This window comes from Nothobranchius furzeri, chromosome 9 (genome assembly GCF_043380555.1).
Source record: "Nothobranchius furzeri strain GRZ-AD chromosome 9, NfurGRZ-RIMD1, whole genome shotgun sequence".
Lineage (NCBI taxonomy): Eukaryota > Metazoa > Chordata > Actinopteri > Cyprinodontiformes > Nothobranchiidae > Nothobranchius > Nothobranchius furzeri.
Genome location: NC_091749.1, coordinates 2,049,209 through 2,056,690, shown reverse-complemented (window position 1 = coordinate 2,056,690; position 7,482 = coordinate 2,049,209).

The window sequence follows — 7,482 nt, the reverse complement described above, 5'->3', positions numbered from 1 at the left end:
AAATAAACTTGAATTGAATTGAATTGAAAGTGGGCTTATCACTAGGCACTGATCATATGCTCGAGTGGCAGCAACTTCTGAGAACCAGACTGGTGAGACGCTTGAAGAATCAAATACTCTTCAAAACCAAGTGTTAAATTTTTTTCACTCCAAAAATATTACTGTCGATGGTAAGGATATCTCTGCCTGTCATGTGCTGCCTAAGAAAGATAAAAATGCAAAACAGGCTGTTGTTATCAGGTTCATGAACAGAAAGTCAAAAATTGACTTATTACAACAAACAACAAAACTTAGAGGATCAGCTGTGTACGTAAATGAACACTTGACAAAGAAGAATTCTGAAATAGCAAGGCAAGCAAAGGCTCTCAGGAAACAGGGGAAGATACAGTCCACATGTACAAGAATTGCAAAGTGTGGATAAAACTGCTCGGTATGCCAGAAGACGCTGAAGTGCAACTGATAAGAGATATGGAGGAGGTAGGGAAGTTTAAATGATAAGATTCTCAAACCAAATAGTGACTCATTACATCCTGGTTACTTCTTTTTTGATTTTTTGTTATTTATTCTTGGATGTATATCGACTGTACATCTCATGAATATTTGATATATATCTTTCATCTAAAGATGAAGACTGGATTATGAATACGCGGAATCAAACAGAACTGGAAACATTTGTAATCACCGAGCATCAAGAACAAAATAATTTAGGTGACATAGACCCTGACATTAATTACCTTAGTCAGGTAAACAGTGAGTGTTTTTATTATAGGGAACTACAGCTAAATGAACAAATGAAGACAGATCAATCTTTATCAATAATCCACATTAATAGTAGAAGTCTCTATGCAAACTTTGAGAGCATAAAGGCTTTTATAAAAAAATATAAACTCCTTTCAGGATTATATTCAAATCAAATCACTTTTATTGTCACGTCACATGTGCAGGTACACTGGTACAGTACATGCGAGTAAAATTCTTGTGTGCGAGCTTCACAACAACAGAGTTGTAAAAATACAGTAATGTAAAAACAAGTAAAATATAAAAATGGCTAATCTAAATATACAAATGAATAAAGTAAACAATAAGTAAAGTAATCCATATCAGAGACATGGATCAATGATGAAAAAGACTCAGATTTTGATTTAGATGGATATGAGCAGGGCCGTTGCTAGCTATTTTGGTGCCCTAAACACAAAGTCTTTGTGCCCCCCCCCCCCACACACACACAGAAAAAACAACACAATCACTGGCATCTGACATGACTAAATTCAAAACTATTTAACCTTTATTAAGAACTAGAGAGGCACAATATACACATTTTATACACAACTAGAAAATTCTGAATATATGAAGGGAGGAGGTTAGCATAATGGACTTTTTTCTTCAAATTATACCATCAGCAGCTGATGTTCCTCTTGGCCCGTAAATGTTTATGAAATATATATCAACATAGAGCAAATACCTAGTTTGAAAATAGGTTTGTCTAATTTTTCATATTAAATCTCAGTTACATAGCCTATAGGCCACATAGGATGTTTAATAATGATATAAATCATGTCCATGGTTAACTCATGATTAATCACAAACAGCCGCTTACTTAAAAAAAATTCTTACTTTACCTTGACGGTGTTTTTGTCCTTCCTGTTTTTGTGATATTTAAGTATTTGGATGGACAAATATGATTCATTTGTTTATTTTTGTTTCAAAACAGCACAGATGGGCCTATCTGACCTCACAGAGGAAACTTATTTTACTTGAGAAAGATGTTTTAAGATGAACTTATTAAAACAAAAAAATCTTCAAACTCTTCAAGGTCTATTTTTAGATGAACAACCTTTAACACTGTTCAGCCTTATTTGTTGATACAAGTCGCATGAACAGACTGAATAAAAGGATATTTCCCTTTGTTGCATTTAACTATTCTTTAAAGAAGTGCTGATTCAGAAGAGAATAATTGCATTTGGGAAGATGATGACTTGCTACGTTTTTTCTCCAGCAGTAAAAAAGCTCTAAAGCTTCTCTGAGTTTTTCTACCTCTCAGCCTCTCTCACTCAGCTACTAATGAATTCCCGGTAGACAGGGCCAGATTAACACTTTGTTGTACCCTGGGCAACAATATTCAAGGGCCCCATCATCACGACCCAAGGATCACCATAATATGGCCACATACAGAATATTTTACTGTAATGTGCAGTAAATATACTCAATACTTGAATGCCTGATGTCGGGTAACCTTTGACCCACCTCGTGTGGACTGACCAATGAGGAGAGGGTCTTAACTTGAGGCCCTCTCTTCATTGGTCAGTCTGCATGAGACTGACTCTCAACTGACGTTCAGTCATAGGCAGCGAAGCGTCTCTGTGCAGTGCAAAAGCCCAGGTGGACAGATTGTTTAATGTAGGGTGATCATATTTCCATTTCCAAACAAGAGGACAGGAAATCTGTGCCTATGATGTCACACTATGGCAACGCCACACAAACCACGTAGGGACCCATTTTTTGTAAGAACTAAATTAATATCAGATTCTGCCAATAAAAGGGCTCTAAAACAATTCGTATGTAAATATTTAGCATATTTATTGCAAAATCTCATTTTTCTGCTTTAATGCTGCAACAAGGTTTTATTAATAATAAATTATTATACCTTTTGTTTTACTACAGCATCGGTACACTTCCTGTGCACAGATTATTAAGGATGCTTGTTTCAGCTGTGAACGATAGGATCAATGATAAAATAAGTTGTCACACACTCCATGGAAACTTTAAGAGAATCCACAAATAGTGGCTTTCAATGGTTTTGTTACTTTTTGCATGTTTAGAAACGCAGCAGATGAGACAGCATGTCTGATTGTTTAGTCTTTCATCTGATAATATTAGAACATGTCAGTAATATCTGAGGGGCTTTTATAAACACTGTACAACTAACACTCCTGGAGAGGGTATGGATTACACAGAGGCTTGGGGAGCCCAGTTTTGGGGTGGTGGTGGTGGTGTGTGTGTATGTGTGTGTGTGCGTGCGTGTGTGTGTGTGTGGGGTGGGGGGGTGGGGGTGGTGGGGGGTGGGGGGGTTCATTTTGCCTTGGCCCCCAAAATGTCTTGAAACGGCCCTGTGTGTGTGACTGAGTTATGAAGGTGATCTGAATTGTATCAGATGTATAAATATTACATGTGTGTAACTTATTGTTTTATACAGGTAAAAAGGTGTAGTGGAGATAAATCTACCTACATTTTACTTTGTTTTCTTGTTTTTATTTAACTATTTCCTGTCCTGTCTGTCTCTCATCTTCCTGCATCTCCTCTAAACTCTCCAGAAAATCTGCTGCCTGGATTCTTACTTTTTCATCTCATCAGTTACTTCTGAGCAGACCAAAGGGATCTCCTGACCGCAAAGCGGAGAGGCGTGTCGATGCTGCGTCAGTGAGGTGAAGTCACCGCAGCACAGGTGATGAGCTCCGCAGTAGCAGAGCACTTCAGGCACAGATAAGACAGAAAGTAGAGAACACGTGCGGACATGAACGATCGTGTGTTAATTATAGTTTTTTGTTGCGCCACTTTGAGAATGGACCGTGCGCTGGACACGCAGCAGCCTGGATCGCTGCGCAACAGCTCTGTGCTGCTGTCTGTGCTCTCTGCTCAAAAGAGTCCATAAATGATGTAATATAGGTAGAAAACTTTTTTCCGGCTCCCCTGGATGTGTAGGATATACAGCTCCCCCAGAATTCGATCCCTGCTCCTGGATGAAAAGCCGGACATTTTCACAAGAACCCGCAGTCCGGATGCCCGGACAGAGAGTGAAAAGTGGACACGGTCCATCTCCTTTACTTTTTGTATTGTTTTCTCTCCGTAAACATGCTGTTTACTTGCTTTGCACATCTTCTAATTGAATTCTGTCTTTATCATATATATATTATTTTTTCATAAGCTTGCGTTTGGTGCCCCTCCCCCGACGTGGTGCCCTATGCGCTATGCGTGGTGTGCGTGTGCGGAGCGCCGGCGCTGGTTATGAGATGTACATTTAGAATAGAAAGTGTGAAAAAGGATCAGGGGTAGCTCTGTATGTTGACAGAAATTTAAAAAGTAAAATCGTCATCGTGTTCCTCCACTTGTCCGGGTCGCGGGGGCAGCATCCCAACCAGGGAGCTCCAGACCGTCCTCTCCTTGGCCACCTCCACCAGCTCCTCCGGCAGGACCCCAAGGCGTTCCCAGACCAGATTAGAGATGTAACCTCTCCAACGTGTCCTGGGTCGACCCGGGGGCCTCCTGCCGGCAGGACATGCCCGAAACACCTCCCCAGGGAGGTGTCCAGGAGGCATCCTGACCAGATGCCCAAACCACCTCAACTGGTTCCTTTCGATCCGGAGGAGCAGCGGTTCTACTCCGAGTCCCTCCCGAATGTCCGAGCTCCTCACCCTATCTCTAAGGCTGAGCCCGCCCACCCTACGAAGCAAACTCATTTCGGCCGCTTGTATCCGCGATCTCGTTCTTTTGGTCACTACCCAAAGCTCATGACCATAGGTGAGGATTGGGACGTAGATCGACCGGTAAATCGAGAGCCTGGCTATCTGGCTCAGCTCCCTCTTCACCACGACAGATCGGCTCAGCGTCCGCATCCGCGTCCGAAGTAAAATGTTACCAAAAATGACAATGACGCTAGACGAAGTAATGGAAAGTGTAACAATTGAGATAATAATGGAAAATCGAGTGAATATACTAGTTAGCTGTATATACAGAGCCCCAGGATCGGATATGGATTAGTTTAAAACCTGTATAGAGAAAATACACAAAAATTGGCCAAAAGGATATTTTCATCTGTGGGGACTTTAACATTGATCTCATGAAGTCAAAACTGCATAAACATACTGAAGATTTCTTAGACATGATGTATAGCTTATCCCTGTTCCCGAAGATCACACGACCAACGAGAATTACGACACAATGTGCAACCTTGATTGACAATATTTTTACAAATTGTGTTGAAAAAAATATGGCAGGTAGCATACTAATAAATGATATTAGTGACCACATACCTATATTTGTATATTTTGACATCAGCAATGGAATTAAAGAAGGTGTCAAAAAAAATCAGGGAAATAGATATATAAGAGATTACGAATAGACGATTTAATTGCTGCATTTAAAGGGGAATTGATGTCCCAAGACTGGGATGTAGTCTATAGGGAAGATGACGTTGACATGGCATATAGTAAATTTATTGACATATTTAAGACACTTTACAATAAGAATTGTCCAGTCAAGGTCATTAATGAAAGACATAAGTATAAAAATCTCCCATGGCTAACTAAAGGATTACAAAATGCTTGTAAAAAGAAAAATAGTCTTTATAAGAATGTTATTAAACTACAAACTAAGGAAGCTGAAATCAGATATAAAGTTTACAAAAATAAATCAACTGAAATAATAAGAACTAGTATAAAGATATATTACAGAAAAATCCTAAATGAAAATAAGAATAACTTAAAAGGTGTCTGGGATATACTAAACAAATTAAGGAATGGTGGGACAAAGAAAATACTATACCCTGAATACTTTACTGATAATCAAAGTGATATTTATGATAAAATAAAAGTAGTTAATAGAATGAATGAATATTTTGTGAACGTAGGCCCAGAGCTAGCAGCAAATATAGCAAGCCAAAAAAGACAGACAATAAGTGAACCATTGATAAAAACAAACTACGCCGACTCAATCTTCCTCTCAGCAGTGGATGAGTTCGAAGTTAAATCAGTTGATTAATGTAACAACAAAGTCTCCACTGATTGTGATGGTATTGATATGGTGTTGGTTAAAAGAATTATTGATGGTATTCTAAAACCATTAACTTATATATTTAACTTATCCTTCCAAACTGGTTAATTTCCTCAGAAAATGAAAGTAGCTAAAGTAATTTTTAAGCAAGGGAATAAACATCTATTTAACAACTACAGGCCGGTATCACTTCTTCCTCAATTTTCAAAAATCCTGGAAAAACTATTTAATATCAGACTAGAAAACTTTTTAAATAAACACAAAATACTAAACCATAGTCAGTACAGATTCAGAGAAAAGAGGACAACAGCACTTGCAATAATGGAAGCAACCAATGAAATAATTAATACATTAGATAAAGGTAAATATGCTATTGGAGTATTTATTAATTTTAGGAAAGCTTTTGATACAATAAATCATTCAATTCTCATAAACAAGCTGCAACAGTACGGCATTAGGGGAATAGCACTGGACTGGATCACCAATTATTTATCTAAGAGACAACAATTTGTGAAAATAGATGATGTCACTTCTGAAAGTATGGGAATTGCCTGTGGTGTCCCCCAGGGGTCAGTATTAGGACCTGCTCTATTATCTCTCTCTCTCTCTCTCTCTCTCTCTCTCTCTCTCTCTCTCTCTCTCTATATATATATATATATATATATATATATATATATATATATATATATATATATATATATATATATATATATATATATATATATATTAAATTACATTTTTCAAGTCTGCAAAACTCTGAAGATGATCTCATTTGCTGATGATACAAAATTGTTCTATGCTGGAAATGATCTCAATGAAATAATTAATATTACTAATAAAGACTTAAGTAAAATAAAAAGATGGTTGAATAATAATAAATTATCATTGAATATAGAAAAAACAAAGGTAATGATGTTTGGCAATTGTAAAAACAAAACAGAAGTATGTATAAAGATTGATGATGGAAACATTCAGAATGTCAATGAAATCAAATTTTTGGGTGTGATACTGGATAATAAACTCAGTTGTAAGCCCCACATTAGACACATACAAACCAAAGCAGCAAAAAACATTGCAATTATAAATAAAATGAAGCAACTGTTGGACTGTAAATCACTCCATATTCTGTATTGTTCATTAGTTCTGCCACATATCACCTACTGTATAGAGCTTTGGGGAAACAGTCAAAAAAATGCAATCACCCACCATCAGTATTGCAAAAGAGGGTAATACGTGTCATTCATAAAGTTGGGTACCTGGATCATACAAATTATTTGTTTTTACAGTCAAAATACATTAAACTTCAAGACCTGGCTCATTATCAAACAGCTCAAATCATGTTTAAAGCGAGTTAGCACTTTTTGCCACCTAATATTCAAAAGCTCTTCAACCAGAGTGATAAGGGATATCATTTACGAAGGACTAACATTTTTAAAATGCCCAGGGTAAGAACCACTAAAAGGAGTTTCTGTGTATCAGTATGTGGTGTGAAACTGTGGAATGGGCTGCTGTAAATACACAGTGTCTAAATATAAACAAATTTAAATCACTGTATAAAAAAATGATAATTAATGGATCTGAAAATGAGGTTCGGAGACCCCGCTACCGAAGTCCGTAGACTAACTTCCAGTACGACCAGGTCAGTCCTGAGTCATCTCCAGGTAACCACAGTTGGAACTAGTTTGCGTCTCAGGAATAACTCTTAAGGAGTTGAAC